Source organism: Choloepus didactylus, chromosome 4 (assembly GCF_015220235.1).
Source record: "Choloepus didactylus isolate mChoDid1 chromosome 4, mChoDid1.pri, whole genome shotgun sequence".
NCBI classification, from domain to species: Eukaryota; Metazoa; Chordata; class Mammalia; order Pilosa; family Megalonychidae; genus Choloepus; species Choloepus didactylus.
Window position 1 is genome coordinate 4,452,680 of NC_051310.1, and position 25,246 is coordinate 4,477,925.

The following is a 25,246-nucleotide window of genomic DNA, read 5'->3' on the forward strand; positions in this document are numbered from 1 at the left end:
GGAATAAATTTAACCACGAAGGTGAAAGATTTTTATACTTGAAACTGCGAAACATTGCTGAAAGAAATTAATGAAGACCTACATAAATGGAAAGTCACCCACGTTCATGGACTGGAAGACTTAATATTGTTAAGATGTCCACACTGTCTAAAGCAATCTATGAACTCACTGCAATCCCTATCAAAATTCCAACAGCTTTTTTTGCAGAGATGGAAAAGCTGATCCTCAAACTCATGTGGCATTGCAAGGGGCCCCACAGAGCTAAAACAATCTTGAAAAAAGAATAAAGTTGGAGGACTCACACATTTCCTGATTTCAAAACTTACTACAAAGCTACAGTAATTAAAAGAGCGTGGTACCAGCATAAAGACAGACACATGGACCAACGGAATAGAATGGAGAGTCCAGATTTCACACCACACATCTCGGATCGGCTGACCTACGACACAGGTGCCAAGTCCATTCAACGAGCCTACCCACCTCTCACCACATACAGACAATTCAAAATGCGTCAAAGACCTAAAAATAAGACCTAACACTATAAAATTCTTACAAGAAAACACATGGAAATATCTTTGGGACCTTGTATTAGGCAACGGATTTTTTAATTTTACACCAAAGCCAGAAAGCAACAATAAAAAAAAATTAGATAAAATGGACTTCATCAAAATTAAAAAGTTTGTGAAAAGGACATTATCAAGAAAGTGAAAATACAACCCACAGAATAGGAGAAAATATTTTGAAACCATATTATTTGATAAGGGTTTAATATCTAGAATATTACAACTCGGCAACAAAAAGACAAACAGCTCAATTTTTAAAATGGGCCAGGGAAGTAAATATACATTTCTCCAAAGAAGATATTCAAATGGCCAAGAAATATATGAAAATATGCTTACCATCATTAGCCACTAGAGAAACGCAAATTAAAACTACAGTGAGAGGCCACTTGACACCCACTGGGATGGCTACTATTAAAAAACTGGAAGGTAAGCGTAGGCGAGGATGAGGAGAAATAGGAACCCCTGTCCACTGTGGGTGGAATATAAAATGTTGCAACCACTGTAGAAGACAGTTTGGTGGTTCCTCAAAAAGTTAAACATAGAACTACCATGTAACTGGGCAATTCCACTCCCATGTACCCCAAAGACTCCAAAGCAGGAACTCAGATATCTGCACACCAGTCCTCACTGCAACGTTATTCAATAGTCAAAAGGTGAAGCAACCCCAGTGTCCGTCAAACAAAACGTGGTCGATCCGTTCAATGGAACATTCAGTTGTAGAAAGTGCTGGTACATGATATATGGTGGATGAACCCTGATAATTTTGTGTTGTGTAAAATAAGCCAGACACAAAAGGACAAATATCATATGGTTTCTCATATATGAAATACTTAGAATAAGCAAATTCATAAGAGACAGAAAGCAGAGCAGTGATTACCGGGGGTAAAGGGATGGGGGAAGTGGGGAGTATCCACTTAATTGGGTCAGGTTTTTATTCTGGGGTGATAAAAATATTGTGGAACTAGATAGACTGAAAGTTACACAGTATTGTTAATATACTTAATGTCAAAAAAACTGTCCACTTAAAATGGTTAAAATGATTAGTATGTCATGTATATTATACCAAAAAAATTAATAAAACAAAGAGCACAGTATTATACTGAATCATTCTATTTTTACAAAAGGAAATATATGTATGCTGTAAAGATGATTTAGAAGAGTTTACATACAGGATAGTTTTTATATTTTATATAGTAAAACATTTCATATATTTTATAGTATTTTTAAAATTCTTTAGTTATTTTTAAAATTTTTCCTGTAACTAAATGAGTATTGCTTTTTTAATAGAAGGGTGTTTCTAAAGACTAGAAATTATCATGTTCCCTTTTTTGTAAAATTGTATAAGATTATACACCCCAAAAAGAGATGAATGATGCATACCAAAATATTAGCATGGGTGTGACAAGAAATACATTCTCTTTGCTCATCTGCATTTTCTAAAATTCTACCACGAACACATTAGTTTTTCTCTTAAAACAAACAAAAAGACATTAAAACATACACACAACTTCTTCGTAACTCTAAAACTCTGGTAGAGGGGCTGTGTAGTTCCCGGAAGCTCGAGAGACGGTGCGGGTCCCGTGGACGGGGTTCCAGTGGGCACTGTCTGGCCAGCCCCCCAAGAGGCATCTCCTGGAGGAAGGAGAGGCTGGGACTCTCCCATGCGCAACCAAGGATGGTGACTGAGTCGCTGGACAGTGCCACCTCCAGTGGCAAGGCTGGGACAGAGACCCAGGAAGGAAAGGCAGGGGCCTGGTCTCCAGGGCTGGGCTAAATCCTGGGGGGAACCCCAGGTAGACAGGATCTTTCTGAAGGGCTCCAGTCAGAAAGGCCAGTGCTGTATCATCTTTCTGATGTTAGTCCATCTCAGCAACTTCAGATAAAGCCGACACCAAATCAAGAAGCTTTAACGAAGTCCTTTATCACTTTCATACTCTGAAACAAGGGCTCTGATCCCTGCAAAAAACAGTCCACGCCTCCAGCGACGCCCCATGGGAGAGGCTTCCATGGCTGGACACTGCCCAAGAAGCCCACCGTTTGCCAGCAGAGAGGCATCACAGGAGAGCCACCCAGCAAGAATCCACGGGGCAGCTCCCTCAGCGACCCGGCCCTCCTCCATCCACTGTAATCTAAAGAGTGCATCAAGGACAGGACTTGTTTCTTATAAATATCCAAGTGTAGATGCAATGAAGAAAGTCAGGTCCACGTAGGGTGGTAATGGGGGGAAATTATCCCCTTTGTTTTCATTTTCACGCACTGTCTTTGGGTACACACTCAGAAATTAGGATGCCTCTCTCCAGCATTCTCCAGGGAGAGTCCCTTCTGGAAATAAGTGACCGCACAGGTTCTGCCTGCAAGGACAGCTGTCATCGGGATCCCTGGAGTTAGGGCACCTGTGCTACGCTGCCTCTCTCACAAAACTCATCCTCACCTAGGCAGGCTGGTTTTGAAATAGTAAACAAATTACCATTCTCCACCCATAAGTTAACAACTGAAATACAATTATTGACTTCAGTCGGAATTTTCTGTCTTTCTAGAGATTCTCTCAATACAGGGTCACTGAGACTTTATAAATGTCTGCTGTTGATCAGAAAATGTAAACAATAATGATAAATACATCACTGAATCTTTTTGAACCCGTGTACACATCAAATATCATACAGCCAGTGGCCTGTTAACTGGTACAATCATTTGTGGATAACAGAATCTCAGAAAAAATGGAGTACTCATTTCAAATCCTCAAAATTTACTCTAATCATGACATTCTCCTACTCAAAAACTTGTGAAGGTTCACTACTCACTTCGAACCGAGTCCACGCTTGTTGGCATCTGACGGGCCGTGGTCTCTGCCCAGCCCCGTCCCCGACACTTCCTGCCGCACGCCCAGTCCCCTCTAAGCTGCAGCCACAGCCACAGCCCCCTCCGGGTGAACAGCGCCTGTGCTCTCCTTCTCTCACCCTCGGCACTCCCACACGACCCCTACCTTGCCACACCGCAGCACCCCAGCTCTCCTTAAGCTCAAAACGTTGTTTAACTTGACCCAGCAATCCCACTTCTAGGTAGGTACCCAAAGAGAGAAAACAGGGTCCAAAACAGGTATCTGTACACGAATGTTTATAGCAGCACTATTCACAAGAGCCAAAAGCTAGAAACAACCCAAGTGCCCATCAGCAAATGAACAGGTAAACAAAACGTGGCATCTACACACAAGGGAGTATTATTCAGCCATAAGAAAAAACGAAGTTATGAGATGTGCCGCAACATGGAAGAACCTTGAAAACATGATGCTCACTGAAATAAGCCAGACACGCAAGGACAAAAATGGTAGGATATCACCTATAAAAGCCGACTATGAATGGTGGATTCTCAGATACCATGCTGATTAGAGGGTACAGGGGAGGAGGATGGGGGTTGAGGGGAAAGGGAGGGGGTGTGTGTGTTATTAAAAAAGAGGCTATGTTACCCCACCAAAAAATGTTACTTATCCTATAAAACTCCTGCTCAAACATCAGCTCTTTGCAAGGCCTTCCCCGACCCTTTCAGCCAAGGGTCAGCAACTTCCACTGTCAAGGGCCAGACAGTAATTACTTTATGCTTTGCCAACCACATATGGTTTCTGTCACATGGTCTTTGTTGTTTATTTTTATAGCCCTTTTAAAAAAATGTAAAAATCATTCTGAGACATGTAGTTTGGCGACCCTTTTGTTAAATACCGCTATCCCCAGGCTCAGCTGACACCTCGGCCTTCGCTTGCTTCCACCTGTCACCACACCTATGAGTGCTTCTGCCTGACAGTGCACACCCTTTGCTCTCCCAGCACACACTAGCTCTTCTCTGAAGGAGGGAAAATCATTTCCTACCCCCCCCATCACCTAGCATATGACAATAATACATACTAAGTGCTGTGTCCAGGAATCTTTCACACTGATCCCTTTAAAGCAGAGTTCACTGAATTCTAAATTGCTTATTTCAGCATTTTCCAAGATGAGTACCAAAAACTTGTTTTTGGTAGAACAGATTTCTAATGAGCTTCTTGACCCACAGAGATAAGTCTGGAGTTAGACTGGGTAGACTTTCTTAGTTCACTTTCAGTTAGATGAACTCCCAAACCAAACTGAGGTTTCCCTTCAACTATCACAGGGCCCACCACTCCTGGGTTCCTGGCCACACGAATCTTTAAAATTCTCTGCTGGGGCCCCCTGAAGACCTGGGGGAAAATGCAGAAGTGTTGGACTCCCTCACCTGGACTGATGCTGATGTTGTCACAGACATTGAGGACTGGTGGTCTGATGTGCTGAGCCCTCTATCATGGGCCTTGCCCTTATGAAGCTCGTTACTGCAAGGGAGAGGCTAAACTTGCATGTAATTGTGCCTGACAGTCTCCCTAAGTGCCTCTCTCTCTAGCTAAGCCACCTCAGCAGGTGAACTCACTGCCCTCCCCCTATGTGGGACCTGACTCCCAGGGGTATAAATCTCCCTGGCAACACAGGATATGACTCCCGAGGATGAATCTGGACCTGGCCTCGTGGGATTGAGAACACCTTCTTGACCAAAAGGGGGATGCAAAATGAAATAAAATAAAGTGTCAGTGGCTGAGAGATTTCAAATGGAGTCGAGAGGTCGCTCTGGTGCACATTCTTACGCACTATACAGATAACATTTTTTAGTTTTAATGTATTGGAATAGCTAGAAGTAAATACCCGAAACTATCAAACTCCAACCCAGTAGTCTGGACTCTTGAAGATGACTGTATACCCATGTAGCTTACAAGGAGTGACAGTGTGATTGTGAAAACCTTGTGGATCTTACTCCCTTTATCCAATGTATGGATGGATGAGAAGAAAAACGGGGACAAAAACTAAATGAAAAATAGGGTGGGATGGGGGGGATGATTTGGGTGTTCTTTTTTACTTTCGTTTTTTATTCTGATTCTGATTCTTTCTGATGAAAGGAAAATGTTCAAAAATAGATTAGGGTGATGAATGCACGACTATGTGATGATACTGTGAACAGCTGACTGTACACCATGGATGATTGCATGGTATGTGAATATATTTCAATAAAACTGGATTTAATTAAAAAAAAAAAAAAAAAGAAAGAAAGAGAGAGAGAAGCTTATAGAGAAAAAGCCCCAGAGAAGCTAAGAGAGGACCCACAGAATCTCAGAGAGGAAGCCACTGGAACCAGAAGCTGAAAGCAACGAAACCCGGGAGTAAAGAACCAGCAGACGCCAGCCAGCCATGTGCCTTCCCATGTGACAGACGTGTCCCAGATGCCAGCAGCCTTTCTTCAGAGTCCAGGTATCATCTTGTTGATGCCTTGAGTTGGACATTTGCATGGCCTTAGAACTGTAAATTTGTAAGCTAATAAATCTCCATTATAAGAGCCAACCCATTTCTGGTATATTGTATTCCAGCAGCATTAGCAAACCAAAACAACAGGTAAAAAGAGATCACCACTCTGTTAAACCATGACACTAATACCTGTACATGTCCATTTCCAACAATCTTTACTAAAGAATCTAAATTAGTTAAAAAAAAAAAAAATTCTCTGCTTAAAAGCCTAGAAATAATCCTCACTTGGTGTACATTGTTTCAGGAGATATGCAAGCTTAAAAACTAAAAAGTCAACCATATTGACTAGCTTAAACCAAGACGAGAACCCAGATTTAGACTCACTGGACATATTTTTCCCTCGTGAAGAAAATGCACCTGGGGTATTTCCGGGTCGCTCCTCCTTGTAAAGGGATCTACCTCTAGGATCTACCTGCTAGTCCAATTCGGAAGTTCCATCATGTCACCAACCAACCACCTTAAACAACTTCTCTCAGAGGCCGCCTCGGAATCCCTCTAACTCCTGGCTACCACTATCCTTTCATATTCGATTTCCATTTGGAAAATTAAGAACACTCCAGCATCAGCCCAGGGCAAATAAGGGACAGAGCCAAAGGGGTCCTTCGTGCCTTGTTCCCATAACCTGCTCATCCTAAACACAAAGCCAAATAAATACAGTCTTAATTCTGAACACCTTGAACCATGCATTTTTTCATATCTAACCAAATGAAATGGCATTTATTTTAGATGTGTCTAAAGGAATAGTAAAGCATATAAATCCACTGCAGGCTGGAGTAATTATGCCAGCACCTGGGGCTGGCTTTCCATTTCCTTTTGTGTAATATGAAAGACTGACTAACTCACCATGCTTTACTTCCAAAAGCTTCCTAACAAAACCACTAGTCCTGCACTTTGTGGAAACAGGGTGGAATGCAACCTGCTGTGGGGATCAGAGACCTCCTCAGGAGACGAGGTCACTCCCTCACCCCCACTAGCTCGGTTCTTTTAATACTCCAAAAGGTGTGGGGAAATAACTGACAGAAAATCCCCTACACCAAAGTCCCAACTCTGCAGGGAGGGCGGGTCCCGTGAGCGACGGCTCTCTGAAGATGCCCAGTGAAGTCAGACGAGCACAGCAAGAGGAACGGAGTGGGGACCGGGGAGCGCAGGAAGCAGGTGGGGGACAGGCGCTCGGAGGCCTGGGACAGCGCAAGCCCGGCAAGGCGAGGCTCGATTCTGGACTGATGCCACAGGGAGGTCAGCATGTCTGGAGCTCGGCCAGGAAGGGAGGGCGCAAGGCGCAGGAGGGCGGCCTTGTGTTCAGTGCAGTGGGAAGCCATCAAAGGGTTTTCAGTGACGGCGGGAGGCCACCTGCGTTTTCAAAAGAGCTCTCTGGCAGCTGGGAAGGGCCTGGAGTGGCACAGGTGAGCGGAGAGGCCAGTCAAGGGCCACTGGCCCAGCAAGCGCCCTGGGCTGGGACCAGGGAGCTGGAGAGGGCAGGGGGCAGGGCTGAGCGCCTGGATTGAGTGGGAGGGGCTTGAGCACATGGATGGGGCAGCGGGCAGAAAGGAGCTCTGTGTGGACAGGTGAGGTGATGTCCAGGTGGAAACACCAGGTAGCCCCTTCCAGCCCCTCCCTCGTGCCCTGGCCACTCCCTCTGGGCTCTGGGCCAAAGTGCCCCCTTCCCCACAGGGCAAGTGCTCGTGGGCAGCTCCTCCAGAGCAGCTGTGACAAGCCCTGCCCCCAGCCCACCCCACCAGCCCACCGCACCGAGTGCCGGCCCCTCTGAGCACCTGGACCCACGCTGTCCTCCCGGTCTGTCCCCAGCCTGCCGGGACACAGGCTTTGGGGCACGGGCTGCCTCATTGGCTCCTGCTTTGTCCCTGGCACTCAGAAGGGTGCCTGGCACAGACGAGGGCTCAGCAATGGTTCAAATAAATACATGGGCCTAGAGCTGAAGCTCAAAGAGAGGTATGGGTTAAAAATTTTAATTTGGGGAACTTGGGAACCACAGCTGGAAAATTATTTTATTTTTCTGATGGCACCTATTCAAAAATTCCCATCCTGTTGAACAAAGTTTCGATGTAAATTCTGGTATCTTAGGAAGGGTTTATCCAGACCGCTAGCTGGACATCTGTGCACCTGTCCCAGGCACTTCAACCTCCAGTTCCCTAACTTTAACAGGCACACCTAGCAGAACCTATGCTAAAAATATTTTTCAAAAACCCTAACATCTCATTTAATGACTAAAGGCTGAGTTTCTGTGGAAAGCACCTTATAAAAACATTAAATCTTAACAGTCATATATTCACCACAGCTCAGGAAAGCAGAGTGATCTTTGAACAACTTCTAGCCCAGGTTTCTTGGCCAAGGTCCTCGTGAGGTCTGGGCTGGGTCGTTTGCCGGGCGTTCTCTGCGCCGCAGGGGCTTCTCAGCATCCCCAGCCCCTGCTCCCCAGACGCCGGCCACACCCCTCTCAAGTCACAACAACCGAGAGTGTCTGCAGGCATTGCCTGAGGGCCCCTGGGGAAAAGCCCCTCCCCGCCCACTAGGAACCACTGCTCTAGACCAAAGGGGCCCCACCACACTCTTAACCAAGGATTTGGGGATCAGATTCAGTTAAGTTTGAAAAGCACACTTAAAAACAATTGGTCCAAATAACATCCTCTAGGGAAAATGAAAGCAAAACAGGAGCTTACACACACAGGTACAAAACCCTCCTGGTGAGGTTTTGAACCGTGATATCAAGAAATGCTGACACTTCCTCGGCCGAGTCCGGCTAGAGCTGCCCTGCCCCCTGGAGGGGGGCACACTGCCAAGCTCCCCATCTCCACAGGGCGCAGCTCCTCCGAGTAAAATGCCTGGGGGCACGGCCCTTGGGGGCACACTGGAAGGCGGCCCTGCGGGAGACGCCAGGCCTGGAAGCAGGTGGGAACGCGGTGGCGCTCCGGTGGGGGTGACCGAGGGGGCTGCCGGGCTGTTCGGCTCCAGCTCACCTTCCCACCCTCCGGGCATCAGGACGCAGTGCCAATGGGCACTTGGGCAGCACTGGCTTCAGCCCCAGCAGTGTCCCCCAGGGGGGCTCGTCTCCATCTGGTGGCCCCCAAAAGCCCTGGGCCAGAAGCTGAGGCTGCCCCCGTCAAAGGACAGTGTCCCTGACCAGCCACAGCTCCACGTGCACCACTCTACAGAAAGTGGACTCCTCCTCACTTTAAATCACAAGTCACATTCGCAGGATCACATTCCCACATCAGTCCACCAGAGTTTTTGAAGTTTCAACTTTTTCCTCCCATCTCAGAAAAGCCTTCACACACAAAAGGAGCATTCCCATGAGTCTCTTATCTTCCAAATTCCACCAGGTCTGAAGGTGGTGGTGTCCGGAACGGAACTTCTGATAATGGGATAAAAAAACAGTCACCGGTTATCTGAATTATCTAAACCAAAGGGCACCAAAGATACATGTAGAGCATATACTCCCTTAAGAGTTAAAAGGAAAGAAAACTGAAGACAAGTAATTAAGGGATCAAAGATGTACCAATGCCAACACAGATTCTTCTTTGCCTGAGGAAGGCCTTTCCTTGTGCTTCTCAAAGCAGGGGGGCATGTCAGGGAGCCACAGGGAGATTTTTAGAGGTTTGCAATATAAAACACACATGCATACATAAAACACATGTCACATCATAGCAGAATGCAAAATTCCTATACATTTTTGATCAGAGAGCTCACAAAACCTTGTGTTATGTAAGCACAGGTCACTTCAGGGTGCTGTGCCCCCAGCCCCCCCCGGAAGGGCACCAGCCACAGCCCGCTCCCCTCTGTCGCTAGGGGCAGCTCGGACGGAGGGCTAGGACCTTCTGGTCACTGTCGTCTACTGCTGCAGACCCAAAAAGGGCCCATGGCTTTCCCAGGTTGAGGTCAGTCGTGGGGCAAAGGAATCCTGAAGAACACACCCCAGAAAACCCAAGACTCCAAATCTCCACAGAGAAAAATCAGCAAAACAGGAAAAAAAACAAAACAAAAAAAGCCCTAACTAAACACTCTATTTCTCTGAATTCTTCCTATTTTTAGCCAACTTCTCAGGGTCACCCCCTCAAAACAAGCATCCTATCTGAGTACGTTTCCATGGTACACACAGTAGTCATGAGCTGCCAGGGAGGGAAGGGGCAGAGGCTGTGGGAGTCAGAGGCCCCAGAGCTGCCTGCTGCAGGGCACGCTGCAACCAGCTCCCGAGCTCCAACCGCAGCATGAACGCACTACATCTGGCCCCAAATAAGAGGCTCAACCTCCACCACCGTCCTAGTAACAAAATGCTGCCAACCTGCAGTAGGCACCCGCCAGGAGCTCACTGGTTCCATCTGCACACCTCCCGGCGGCAGGTACTAGGGGAGCCCTGAGCCCAGGTTAATCAGACCAGGCAGCCGGACTCCAGCGTCCACACCTTCCCGCCACACCACACTCCTGCACAGAGGGCACCTGGGCGCAAAGGCAACAAGAGGCCGAGCGCTGAGCTCCCTCGATTCCGTGATTACACACCACCGGGTCCTTCGTGCCCAAGGAGAATCCACCTCCTCTCCAAAGAGCCCGCAGGTGGCCAAACCAAGGGCCAGCCGTCAAGCACAAGCCGCCTGCTAACACAATTAAGCTCTGGGCATGAAATCTCACTAAATGGTTTCTTTAAAAAAACAAAAAAAAGAACCTTCTACATGTTTGTTTTCTCTTTCTAGAGCTAGTTTCTAGGCCCCTTGCCAGATGGGGCCAAGCTGGACGCACAGTTTACTCTCCCCGACACCCAGCCCAGGGACATGCAGAGTAGACAATGGACACCCATTTGCAGATGCAGCTTACTTCTGATTTATAGAAAACACTGAATTATCTGAAGAAGTAAGTCTGCTTACCAAAAATAAAGGTGCTGGGAAAACAAAGTAAAATACGCAAATGGAGGAATTACAAAAGCATTAGCCCCTGCCAGGAGCTCTGCATATATTATTCGTGGAGTCTGTATTTGCAAATTTACCTACTCACTAAAATTTACTTGTAACCCTGAAATCAATACTTGCAGCACATTCAGTCAGTCGGACATGAGCAGAGGCTGGAAAATTTGAATGAGTGACATGCACGTTCTCAGCTGACGTCAAGCAAGGTGACAGCCTTCTCGATTAAGCTCTCATTCGGGAAGGAAGTGTCCTTTTGGTGGTATATTTAACTCCACATTTCCCCATTTTCATGCTTCTGTTGTGATTCTGCAGTCCAACGGCTCCCAAGTGCATCGCTAAGGCGCTGTCCCTAAGCAAGAGAAGGTGACGACGCTGTACGGAGAAAACACGTGTGCCGGAGAAACTTCATTCAGGCACAAGTTACAGCGCTGGTGGCCGTGAATTCAAGGTTAACAAGTCAACAAGGTATGTTAATAAGTGACTTTAAACAGAGAAACACAGAAAACAAGGCGAGGTAGTCATCAGTGGATGAAAATGTGGTGGCCCGAGGCTCGCAGGAACCGAATGCTGTGGTCCCCCAGGGGCCCTGGTTCCGCGATCACCAATTCAGGGTTAGTGGCGACTTCACAGAACCTAACACCACCGCACAGAGCAAGGACAGCCTGTCTGTCTACAGACAGACAGATACTACACACACACAGACTCCTCATAACCACCTGTAAGCGGGGTGCCCACAGCTCCACAGTCCCTCACCCCAAACCAAGGCCAGATGCGTTTCAGAGGTGAGGATATTGGCTGTTTTAGAAAAGAACTATTTTGCATCCACACTGTGCGTTACGTAACATCCCCAAGAAAGTCCGGGACAGCACCACTAACACAAGCACTAATTAACAGTCACCATGTAACACAGGAATAGTCACACCAGGGGGGAACAGAGACCATGAGGAGCCCCCAGCAGTCCGTTCAGGTTTTGGCACCAAACCTTTAAAACCCACTCGGCGGTTCTGGGTTTCAGAACTGTGGCGAGGAAGCGGGCTTGCTCACTGTCCTGGCTTTACACACAGGAGCCTGAGGCTGCAGGAGGTTCAGTAACTTGCTCAAGTCCACGCGAGCTGCAAAGGGGAGAGCCGGGGTTCCAGCCTCCCTCCCTGACTCAAAGCTGCCCGCAAACGCAGGAGGGGCTGACGACACATCAGCAGGTGGGCCCGTGAGCCGGCGCTTCCAGAGCCTTCCAGGTGATGCGGATAGACCAGGACCCACACTTGGAAGGAGAAAGGGGTGTACTCCTTCCACTAAACCAGAGGTCCATCAGCATCACCTCGGGAGCCCTTTGGAAATATCCAATAAATCTGAACTTCTGAGGTCTTAACGGATTGCAGTGGTCCGAGGATTCTATCATGCAGCCAGGATTCAGGATCACCAACAGTGACCACCCATTAAGAGACAGAAACCGCGGGTAAAGCAGGACCCAAGGAGGCAGGCTCCCGCCCACTTCCACTGGAAGCTCCACTTCCAGCTACCACACCCCCGCACAGGAGTCTGGGAGGACCCAGTAATGACCAGGACACTTCATTCAACTCCTCAGGGATGGGACAGCCCACATCCTCCTAAGCTCTGTGAATCATACACACTTTTTTTCCTCCTTGAAACCAACAAAATCCTAGAGATACCACACCAAAGGCCAAGTCCTACTGAGCAGCCACACACAGGGTGGGACCAGGACTATTACGGTATCCCAGCAGCCGAAAGAAACAAATATGCAGGAGAGGACTGTGAGGAAAAGAATTCTAAAGCTTAGGTTGTGGCTGTACTATGGGTATGAATTGATGAATTTAGTGGAATCCACACACAACTCAAATTGCAGGTTTTCACATCACGCCTCAGGTCTGGAAGGGACCCCGGTGGTCTTCTGTCCCGCTCCTCTCTGAAGCCACTCTCACAGATGCAGCCAGTCACCCGGAGGGACCCAGGGAGGCCTGCCACAGCTGGACGGGGGGAACCCTCCTTCGCTAGTCTGCCCCTAAAGCCACCCCACACTCTCAATGCCATGTCCAATATCCCGAGTCGGCCTTCGTCTCCCACAGCAGCCCAGCCGTGGGTCATTTCTGATCTGACCTCCCTCATGTCAGCTCCCTGGGGAGGCTCCGCAGATAAAATTCCTCACAGAAAATGAGCAAGAATCCTGTCCCAACCCGAGTATTAGCTAGCCCGTAACTTACACCCTTTTATTTGTGTTCTCCTCCTCTTTTACAAAGTTTACTGTTCCAGATGGAAACCAGCAGTCTGAGTTTCCTGAGCACACACAGAGCGCCTTTCTTAGCGTTCATTCCCAGCACCTAGCAGCCTGACAGCATTCACTAAGTGCTTTACAAAAGCTGCTCAAGTCAAGTCTCTGGTCAGTGTCTGTTTAAATGTTGTTCCTTTAGCCTTAAACATCATTTTTCATTTTTATGGTGCATTAATTTTTTAAAGCAGCTTTATTGAGATATAGTCACATACCATACAATCTATCCAACGTGTACAACCAACGGCTTTTAATATAATCACAGCTTTGTGCATTCATCACCACAATCAATTTTAGAACACTTTCATTACTCCAAAAGGAAAAAACCCATACCCCTTAGAGGTCACTTCTCAATCCCTCTATCCTTCCCCAGCCCTACATAACCACTAATCTACTTTGTCTCTATAGGTTTATTTATATTTACATTCTATACAAATGGAAACATACAACAGCCTGTGTTGGTTTAAATGTTGTTCCTTTAGCCTTAAATGTCATTTTTCATTTTTAAGGAACATTAATTTTAAAAGTTCATTATTTTATTTTACTTTCACAACAACCATGACACTATTATCCCCATCTATCATGCAAGGAGATGAGGGTTCAAAGAGGGCAAGTGACTAGCCCAAGGTCACCCAGCCGAGGCCAGGCGGCTGCCCGCCCTCCTGCCGACCCCGCTCCCTGCAGGGCTTCTGCGGCCAGAGGCCACTCACCCCAGCCCTCACTCTCCTTCTCCTCCGACCCCTGGCTTGCCACCCCACACAATTATACAGCTTAGGGATGTTTACGTTGGTCGTGTGACACTTAGAAGCACAGTGTCAAACCTTTAAGATCCATTATCTATCGCCTTCCAGACTGGAGCCTTTGGAGAAGATGCCACGCAGAGTTTTTTCAGGTTAAACTATATCTTAACTATTTCACTCCAAGAATAAGTGGCTAAATATGAAACAGCTCCCAAGAACCCTAAAACAAAATAAAACGCAAAGGGCAACTATCTTAATTCCCCATCTTGTAACCCCAAGGACACAGGAGACAGGCTACGGCAAGCCACCTCACCTCGACCCCCACCCCACCCCCGGCCCAGGTGCTGCTGCCTCCCACCCACTCCCTGCCCCCAGCCCTCCAGGCTCACCACCCTCACTCGGCCCCTAAGCTGGCACCCCCAGGCCAACGTCACCATGTTCTGGTACAGCGAATTCTGAGGGTAACAGGGAATGAGGAAGGTTTAAGAGTACAGAAAGAGTCCCCAAAGACTTATGGATCTTCCTGAGCCCAATTATTTTCTCCCTTATGATACGCCAAAGGCTAGCACAACTTTTGGAATTCAAAACAAACGACAGAACTTCAAAAAGGCACCACTACTCAAAATATATCATCCTACTGTTGCAAGAGACCTCAGATCCCCTAGACCCAAGGTTCCTGACCTCAGGAACCTGGGAGGGGCTCCAGGAGCTCCCAGGATGCCCTGAAATTCCATTCACACGTCACCTTCAGGAGCATGAACCACCTGAGGCAGCCTGCTGTCCTCGTGCTTACCTACTCTGGACAAAGGCTCAGTGCCCAGGAGTGACAGGTCATTGGGCACAAAGGCAGAGGACGCCTGGGAACCACGGGCTTGGACAGCGAACGCCTCGACTGGCTTCGGCAGGAGACGGTTGGGGCCAAAGCGCTGGAGCAGGTCCTCGTGCAGGTGCCCGGAGAGGCAGCATTGCCTCTCGCCTTCCCCACCTGCTTAATCCCAGCACCTCATGGCACCACTACAGCCAAAGATGCAGCTTTCTTGTTTCATTATTTAAACCCCCTCCCCATTCTCCCATGACCTCATCACATTTCCTCCGCCTCAAAGATTGTTGCAACAATCAGCTGCACCAGGCTCAGAAGCAGAGTTTACAGAAAAGATGTCCCCGTTGGAGCTAATGCCTGCACACCTCTGGACACGCTGTCAAACTATTCCACGTGTTCACACATAAACAGCCACAACTTTGACCTAATAAGTCTCCAGGGGATTTACCAGAATCATTTAGGGTGAAGAAAAGGAAATTTAGGACATGCAGGCTTGCTAAAGCTTTCTCAATGTAGTGGGGTTTTGTTTTTTTTTTTTTAAGAACAGAAGGAAATATAAATTTATGAAATATAAACTTCATGGGCCCAAGGTTGTACTCCTGACAAACAGGTGATTAAGGACACCTGCTGATGAAGCAAATAAAACATACATTTTACACAAGGAGATTACCTTTTGTGAATAGATGTATTCCAAAAGATTATTTATGAATTTGAGGTTCAGAACTCAGAATGTACTTTCTCACAGAAAATGGGCAACACATTTAACAGCTGAGGTTTCCATTTTAGCCCACAATAGCCTATCTTGGAAAATGCACCCGGCATATACTGCTGAAGACTATGGAATCCACCAGCACACAAGCAGCGTACTACAGACAGCCACAGATTCGCTGACACGCAGCCCACGGAGCTGGGGTGAGGGGTGGCTTCAACCCTGGAAGGGCTTCTTGACTACTGTGACCAAGAGAACATGAAGCAACACAAGGCCAGTTTCCAAGCACCCACTCCCTCCCTCGGAGCGCTCCCTCTAGAAGCCCCGCCTTCCAGCCATGCACATACCTGAGCACACCTGTCTCAGACCCTGCGGCCGCCAGACAAGTGACTGAGGGAGCCTGGTCAAGGCCACACGGAGCAGCAGAATCGCCTGGCCAGGCCCACCTGGCCGACACACAGACCCGAGAGATCTAACAGCTGACTGCTGTTTGAAGTCGCTGACTTCTCGGGTGGCTTGTTACTCCACAATCGTTATCTGCTACAACCTGTGGCTGTTTCAGCAGATGTCAGGAACACATCTCCCTCTTGCCTGCCATCAGGAATAGAGCCCCTCCCTCACCCCCACTGGCTGGCACGGGGCTGGGGGGGGGCGGGCTGTGCCGTGGAGCTAGCACTACATGTTCCAAAAGGAAGTAACTCACTAACATAACAGGTAAAGGAAGGACCAGGATTCAAATCAGGTCTGACTTCAACATCCACACTCCTACCACACATAAATTTGTTTCATTTTTACTGCCCACATACCTTAGGCCAGACAGTGGAGATACAAAGGAAGACGCCGCCCTGCCCTCAAAAGGCTCGTCGTCTCGACACGGAGCTCCATCCGAGATGTCCCGAGCACCCTCGGCCTGGAGGACCAGAGAAGGCTCTGGAGTAGGGGCCCTCGCTACCCCAGGCCTCGGCCTCCATCCTGAAAGGGCCAACTGGTCTAAGTAAGAAGAAACCTACTTCCCATCACCCCAGGAACCTGACTGTGGGGCCCTGGGGTCCGGCCCTGCTCAGGGCAGGTACAGACGGGCAGGAAACAGGACCTGCACCCCAGTCCAGCCACCGCCTTCCCAGTTCCACACTCAGAAACTTCACGGAGGCCCAACCAGAAGAGCCACATAGAGCATCTTCCAAAACAGCCAACAACATCATTTCCCTGATAACTGTGGAGCGGGATTCTTTCCTTTTAATTTACATTCCCATAAGCAATCTGTAATTATAATTAAATTCAAAGATGAACGGGTGGAATCTCGGCTGTGCAGGGCTGTAGCCATCAGGCTCTTTACAGTGACCAGGCCTCAGGGGCTTGTTCCCACTAACAAGCTCATGTTCATAGGCTCCGAAAAGATATGATGACTAAATACTATCATTATTACTAGACCACTGGTGCAAATGTAACTTAAGAGAGAGAAAGGGGAAAGAAAACATATTAGTAAATCAGGTCAGGGACTGCTGCTCGGCGAGATGCAGGCAACGTCTTCACCACAGGGTAAGTCCATCTTAACTGAGTTTGTTAATGAGACTGAATGCAGCGTTGCTGCTATAAGAAAATAACTCAAAACAGAGTAGGAATAGAGTCCCAACTGGAAAAACAAGTCAATACAGTCAAAACAGATGTTGGATGAAAGGGAAAGACTGCGTGAAAAACTTAAGCTAGAAAAACATGCACTTTTTTAAAAAGCACTGCGAAGGAACAGAACTAAGAAGTCTAGAATCTGCACACAATCCAAAATTAAGACTAATTCAGCTTAAACTGAACTGCAGAGCACAGTGACGGAAACAGCCTGTTGCTACGTTTCCCTCATCTGTAAAACGGGGAAAATCCCTACCTCAAAAGCTAGGCTGGCACGAAGGCGGCACCCCAGGGTGGCCAGTTCCCTCTCCTGCACCCTATCCCCTGAACGACAGCCACGGGGGGCGGGGGGGCTCTTTGCCTTGTGTGCTCTCAGATGTCGACTCTCCACCTGCCCACCCCATCTGCTGGCTCACTTGTGTTCATCCTTCAAGAGTCACCTCCTCCAGGAAACCTGCCCTGATTGCACGCGCTCCCCCCACACTCCCTCAGCGACGTGTTCTACCATCCTGGCACCTGCCACACTGTGCCGTAATCATTCGCCCGGTTTATCTATCATACAGATGCTCCCTGGGGACAGTGACCATTTCGAGTCATGTGACATTCTAGCTTTAGTGAGTAGCATAGCTCCTGGCACATGCTAAGTTCTCAAAAAGTGTTTGTTGAGTGAATAAACCTTCAATTATCCCTAGTTGGAATTAGAAGTCAAGCAGCTTTTCTGGGGCAAATCCTAGCAACACAAAGTATGCAGGGAAAAAAAAAACTCCACTCTGGGAGAACAGTCCTTGCCTTGACATGACCTGACCTGAGAGCGAGCTCCCCAAGCATCCTGGGCCTCAGCTGCTCTCCACATTGCCACGCTTCCCGAGCTGGGGCACGGGGAGCCTCGGGGCAGATAGTGGGATCCAGGGACCCCCTGGGGACCCCAGAGGAGCCAAAATAAGCACACCTTTTGGAGAATCACTGTACTTAAAAATCGGGGGGAACAAAGTATGTGTATATGAAAACCATCAGATGTATTACTGAGTAGAATGCACAATTCACATTAAATTTTAATATAAATACTGGGCTTGCCCCCAGCCTCCCATTAAGGGGAACAATTTACGCTACACTTGCAATGAAGGCACACCATGTCCTTTCTCACGCAGAAAAGACTTCTGAAACCTCAGCACTTACTTTACCTTATAATAAAGTTTCAAACAGCAGGTTAGGTTAATCCAAAAAGCAGAGAACAATTTCTAGCACAAAGTTGTGACTTCTGGAAATTACTAGACAAGGTTCAAGAGAACAAATTTCCCTATTCTCTCCTTTCAAGTCATTAAAAGCACCCAGAAAGTTGCACTGACAAGTCTCCCATCATACACCCCCCACAACTCAACAAACGCCAGCACGGCAGGAGGATGGGAGCCCCCGAGCTCCAGGAGCCTGCAGGTGGTCAGGGAGCAGCTCATGGACACACATTCCAGACTCCGGGAAACCACGTGGGTGGTCCCGCATGTCCCACCTCCCTCCTGGACTCGGGATCTGGGCACAGACACTGATGGAGGCCCACAGGTGCTCCGGCAGGAGGTGGGGCCCCACAGGTACCCGTGGGTGGTGACCTCCCAGAGTCCAGGGATCATCTCCAAAACCCTGCCCCACAATGACAGCGACCCCTGGAGACGCAGGCCTTGCCGCCCTGAAGCCACGGCTGTCCTGAGGTCTCTACCAGCCCACTGTGCTAACCTAGGTGGCTTTCCCCTCTGCCTGAAAAAAGAAGTCAAGTTTCTAATAAATGTGCCTTTGGGTTTTGCCATCGAATCAGTGTTCAAATTGGAAAGGAGACTGAATATCAGAATAGCAGCTCTGATATCTTTCTTGGTAGCAGGACCTAATGAAAGGGTAACAAACCTCCTCTGCTTTAAAACAAACAAACAAACAAAAAAAAACCAACATGCAAATCTAGAAAAGAGTAAATCATGATATGAAGTACAGGGCCCCAATTTTTATTTCTTGAGAATTGAAGGGAATTAGGTCATCTCGGGATGGAGGGAGTCCCTGGGGAGGGGGCTTTTCATGTCCCCACCCTCCCCCTCACCACCTTTTGAGCCTTTCTACCGCTGCGCTCCTGTCACCCAACGGCACCTGTGCTGCGCCCAGGTCTGGCCGCTGCCCTGCTCCCCCACAGCAGCCCCCGACCCGCTGGGGCTCCTGCCACAAAGGGCCTGGCAAGAGCCAGGACATCACAGGAAAGCTGACGACTGGAAGCCCCCTGCCAGCAGCACTGCCAGCACGGAATCCACCAGCAAGAAGCAACGGGACAGTAAATTGTCAGATCTCACTTCACCAAACCACAAGGGGGTCGGGGGGTCCTCAAGACTGTGCAGGGGGGCCAGGCCGGCCCCGCCACCCAAGAGCCTTCCTGACGCCGGGCTGAGGCCCACTTCCTGGGAAACTCTCTGCCCCCAGCCGGCCACGAGCTTTCCCTTTTCCAAATTTCCACATGTCCATTCTTCTACACAATCTCCAATTTACTTTATCCCATGTTTTATTACATTCTATTTGTTCCTGGTGGGTCTTTCTTCTCCCTCCAGCTAAGCAGCCAGCTCCCTGAAGGCAGAGGGTGAATTTTCATCTTTCCTCACCCTTCCTGCCACAAGCTTCTGTCCTGGTGCTGTCTCGGTCAGGTACCATTGGCTCCTGGCATCGCCCCTCACTGCGGACTGGGCCAAGATGCCCTAGACTCCCGCAGACCACGTCCGTCAAGGCAGGTGCCACGTCTCCTTCATTTCCCAGCACCGGAACCCGAACGTTACAGGAACTCAGGGCACAGTAAGCAAATGTTAATTAAAAAGAAAAAGACTCCCAGATCCAGTTAATAATCCACTTTTCTCAAGGAATACAGAACACAGCGGGACTCCAGCCTGATCCTGCAGCGGACGGACTCCAGCAGCCACCTGCTTTACACACTCCCACCACCTGCCAGCCATTCCCCAGGTCATCTGCCCAGGGCCATGGAGAGTTCCCACCAGATGAAGGTTTAGGCTTAATGATAAAATCCTCACCTTCTCAGGTCTGTCTGTCTCTCTCTTTCTCCCTCTAGATGGTCAATAAATGCCTTCTAAAATGAAAGCCATTTTGCCTTTTTAGTTAATTATGAGTAACATCACACAAGCACGCATCACATTTTCTTACTTTTTTGTTTTTTATTAAAATCACATTTCCCTCTATCTCTATTGGCTCCTTTGGGATCCACAGCCTGCCACTGGGGGTCCTACCCCGACCTCACCTGGCCCCAGCCCCCTCCTTCCTGCCCTCCAGCATCTGGGCCCCCCTCCCTCGGGCTCGTCCTCCTGCTCAGTACGAGGCTCAGCATCACCCTCACACCCAGGCCTCTCCCGGGCTGGGCCCCCCAGAGCTCGGGCCTCTCTGCCTCGATTCTCACTCCGTATTCTCTTCCCAGTTTCTCTCCACATCTCGTGTCGATACTCTGCGCCCCCACCCCCAACACACATACACACACTTTTTTTCCTCCATGAAGACTTAAAAAGAAGCACACAAGGGACCTGATTCCATGGAACCGACACTGAAGGCCTGGCACGCAGGATGCCTCCTCTGAGTTAAGAGTTAAGTTGACCATTGCAAGGAAATTCAACTACTGCTCAATATTTGACAGGTTAGATCACTTGCTGCTTGGAGAATCTCGTTATTCAGAGATGAGAAATTACAGAGGGGCAAATTTAATGCAATTTCCTTTGTTTGCTTGAGCTAGCTCAGTCTTGCACCACCACAGTGACAGTTTTATCTTTCTTGAAGTATAGCTTTACCACCATATAAAAAAAAAAAAAAAGGATTTTAAGGGAGTGATAAATCATTCTCGTCTTTCAGCACTTTAGCATATCTATCCTGACAACATCCCAAAAGGTCCTTCTCATCCTGCACAGTGAAAAATTAAAGGGATTCTAGCACAACTGTTTACAGAACCCAAAATCACAAACACAGAGGATAACAGCAGGAAGCAGCTCAAATGTTACAGTTAAATTAAGGACTTTTCTTCAAAGCAGGAACATTTTGGAATATTTTGATGGTATTAACAGAAAAAACAATTGGCCACTGCTGTTGCCTGTTTCCAGTGGAATGTCTTCACAGCCTTCCCAGCAAGTGAAGCCATCTTACTAATTCCAAAAAGAATGGAGAGCATCCAAGGAAAATAACTGGTGTTCTTTTGTATCACAGAAAAATTCACACGAATGTCTTCAAAAGAGAAATACCGGAATTCTCCCTGCCAGCTCTCTCTGCATTGTGACAGCTGGCATAGATGGCACCTTGGGGAGACAACTTACACCTTAGACCTCATCCGTGACCGGGTCTGATTTTAAACTGGAGATGCTGGGATCTAAGGTCTGAGAGCACCTCCTGACAGGGATTTCCAATCTCGCAAGATATTTTCCAGTTTTCACACCAATAAGGTTTATTTTCTTTGGGGCAGAGAATTTTTCATCTTTAAACTCATGCTTAAATATTTATATTATCAACACAGGGTGAAAAGGCAAACATCTCCTTTCATGTGATTAAAAAAAGGCTGTCCACGATTTTGCCAGACATTCTACACATGATGCAGTCTTTTTAACAGACCATTTTCAAAGACGTGGAAGACCCGAGAACATAAGAGCAACTGATGGCTCATCTGGTCATTTCTTCACACAAGGATTTTACAGACACATACAAGATTACCAAAAAACAACATTTCCAGAGGCTTCACTAGTGTGTATTCACAGCAAATGTTGGGGGGAAAAATTATGGCTCCTGTTCAGTTCTACGCCGTGCATGTAAATTAAGAAGCAGCTACAACAGCCTTTATGACTCCACAGTAATAAATAAATAACACACACACAAACACACCTATCTCGTACGGAAGATTAATTCCGAGCTTCATACCAAAGAAATGTGAAATAAAATTATTTCCTGCAACCGCCCATTATATGAAGGCTCCTTAAATTTCAAAGCACGTCCACCACTCTTCACCCATTTCCGTTTTGTTGCTATGTTTTCAAATGAAAGGTAAAGCATTTCCCACCCCGGATTCTCTCTAAAGGGCTACATGCCGAACAGGCGTCCCCCCCGGGGTCACGGTGTGAAAACGTGGCCGCGCATCCCCGAGCCGAGCCGGGCCCTGGAGACGGAATTTTAAATGCCACGACAGGTTCTGTCTATCACTCGCACCGCGGGGCTCCCCGAGTGCTTATCCGAGGTGCAACTGGAGCATTTCGGCCGAAGCTGGGAGCCAGGGGCCGCCCGCCTCTGAGGCCGCTGCAGCGCTGCGATTATGAATCAGTCAGCGCTCCATCTGCAGAGCCATGACTCAGTATCAACTTTTAAATAAAGGCTAAAAAAATCCTCCCCGGAGCAGGGGGAGCACGTTCGTCTACGCGGACAGCCTGAATCAGAGTCTCCCCCCCGCCGTGAAAATACGCCCTGCTAGCCGGGATGCTGCCGGCCCGGGGAGGGGGCCCGCTCCGGAGGCCTCGGCGCCCCGTTTCCTGAAAAGCCGCGGCCCCGGGCCCGGCCTCCGCCGCGAAGTTTTCCAAAGTTCTGGCGTCCGGGGAGGCGGCAGGGCCCAGGGCCGAGGGCCGGGGGGCGAGGCCGGCGGCGCTCGGGGCAACCCGCCGCCCGGAGGACGCGGGCCTGCGCCGCTCCCGGGCCCCGCGCCGGGCAGCCCCGGGGGCCGCGGGCGCGCGCGGCGGGGCCGGCGGGATGGAGACGCGGGCCGCGCGCCCGGGCCCGCCCGCCCGCCCGCCGCCGCCGCAGCCCCCGGCCCGCAGCCCCCGCCGCCCCCGGCCCGCCCGCCGCAGCCCCCGGCCCGCAGCCCGCGCGGCCCCTCACCCGGCGGTCCGGCGGCGCGGTCGGCTCAGGGCCCCCGGGCGCGTCCTCCGCCGCGGTCCGCAGCGTCCTGCTCCCCGGGCAGCCCCATGTCGGGGGGCGGGGAAGGGCCGGCGGCCGCCGCCGCCGCCGGCTGGAAAGTCCCTGCTGGGCTGCAACCCCGGCTCGCGCACGCGGCGGCCGCGCCGCGCCGCGCTCCCTCGCGCCCTCACGCGCCCTCGCGGCACTTCCTCCCGCGCGCTGGAAATCCCCCGCCGCCGCCGCGCGCGCCCGCCGCCCCGCCCCCGCTCGCGCGCCCGGCCCCCGCCGTTGCTAAGGGCCCCCGCGCGCGCCCGCCCGGTCTTAGCAACGGCGCCGCGCGGCCACGCGGCCACGCCGCCTGCCCCGCGCGCGGCCCCCGCGCGCCCCCGGCCTCCCCGGACGTTCCGGGTCACGGAGCCCCGCGGGCCGCGTGGGGGCCGAGCCTCGCGGTCGCCAGCGGGAGCCGCGGAGTCTGCGGGGTCCCTGGGGCCGCCACCCGCGCTCCCGCGGTCGCAGACACACACTTACAGACACGCTCGTGGACACACAGACACACTGACAGACACACTGAGAGGCACACAGACTCTCACGGATACACTCACACAGACACGCTCGTGGACACAGACAGACACATAGACACGCTCGTGGACACAGACACTCTCAGACACTTATAGACACAAACACACTTATAGATGCTCTTGTGGACACACACACTCAGACACATAGACACATACTCACAGACACACAGGCATGCTCTCTTGGACACACTAATAGACATTCTCATGGACACACGCAGACACACAGACACTTATAGACACAGACACACTTATAGACGCTCTTGTGGACACACACTCAGACACACTCAGACACAGACACGCTCGTGGACACACAGACACACTGACAGACACACTGAGAGGCACACTCAGACTCTCACGGATACAGACACACAAACACACAAACGCTCGTGGACACAGACAGACACATAGACACGCTCGTGGACACAGACACTCTCAGACACTTATAGACACAGACACACTTATAGACGCTCTTGTGGACACACACTCAGACACAGACACAGACACACTCGTGGACACACACACTGACAGACACACTGAGAGGCACACTCAGACTCTCACGGATACAGACACACAAACACACAAACGCTCGTGGACACAGAGACACATAGACATGCTTGTGGACACAGACACTCTCAGACACTTATAGACACAAACACACTTATAGATGCTCTTGTGGACACACACTCAGACACACTCAGACACAGACACGCTCGTGGACACACAGACACACTGACAGACACGCTGAGAGGCACACTCAGACTCTCACGGATACAGACACACACAGACACACACTCATGGACACACTCAGACACAGACACACTCACAGACACAGACACACTTATAGACGCTCTTGTGGACACACACTCAGACACTCAGACACAGACATGCTCGTGGACACAGACTCACAAACACAGACACACTTACAGACACTTGACACACACTGACAGACGCACACTCTCAGACTCTCACGGACACACACTTAGAAACACACACACAGACTCATGGACACACACAGACACACACAGACACACTTATAGACACTTGTGGACACACAGACACAGACACCCTTGTAGACACAGACACACTGACACACAGACGCACTCTCACGAACACACTCACAGACACACAGACATGCTTGTGGACACACACACAGACACACTAATAGATGCTCTTGTGGACACACACACTCAGACACACTTATAGACACACACTCACAGACACACAGGCATGCTCTCTTGGACACACTAATAGACATTCTCATGGACACACGCAGACAGACACTTATAGACACAGACACACTTATAGACGCTCTTGTGGACACACTCAGACACACACATATACACACTCACTCACACACACTTATAGACACACTCAGACACCAGCATACCTTACACACTCTGAGGTACACACTAACAGATGCTCTTATGGACACACTCAGACACACACACTTACAGACACTTATAGACACTCTCATGGACACAGACACACTTATAGACAGACATTTAGATATTCTTATGGACACTCTCAGTAATAGACACACTCAGACACTTTCTCAGACACACTCACACACTTATAGAACTCTCACAGACACAGTCATGAACATACACACTCATAGATGCTCTCACAGATGCCCACACTCATTGACACACTCATAGTCTAGGACACTCATCTGCACTCACACTCACAGACAGAACCACACTCAGACACACTTTCTCACACATACACACACTCATTCATGCAGACACACTTGCGTACTCATACTCACGCACAGATTCTCAGTCA

General features: G+C 49.4%; 1 protein-coding gene across 3 annotated transcripts in view; it reads right to left on the reverse strand.

The window, feature by feature from the left end:
- The window catches only part of TRAF3 (TNF receptor associated factor 3), a 117,596-nt gene extending 94,538 nt beyond the window's left edge, over positions 1-23,058 (reverse strand). For all 3 annotated transcript variants that reach the window (XM_037831796.1, XM_037831799.1, XM_037831795.1), the window contains exon 1: positions 22,869-23,058. The gene's annotated coding sequence lies outside the window, so the exon portion shown is untranslated. The remainder of the gene's footprint in view (positions 1-22,868) is intronic.
- Positions 23,059-25,246: the final 2,188 nt, after the last annotated feature.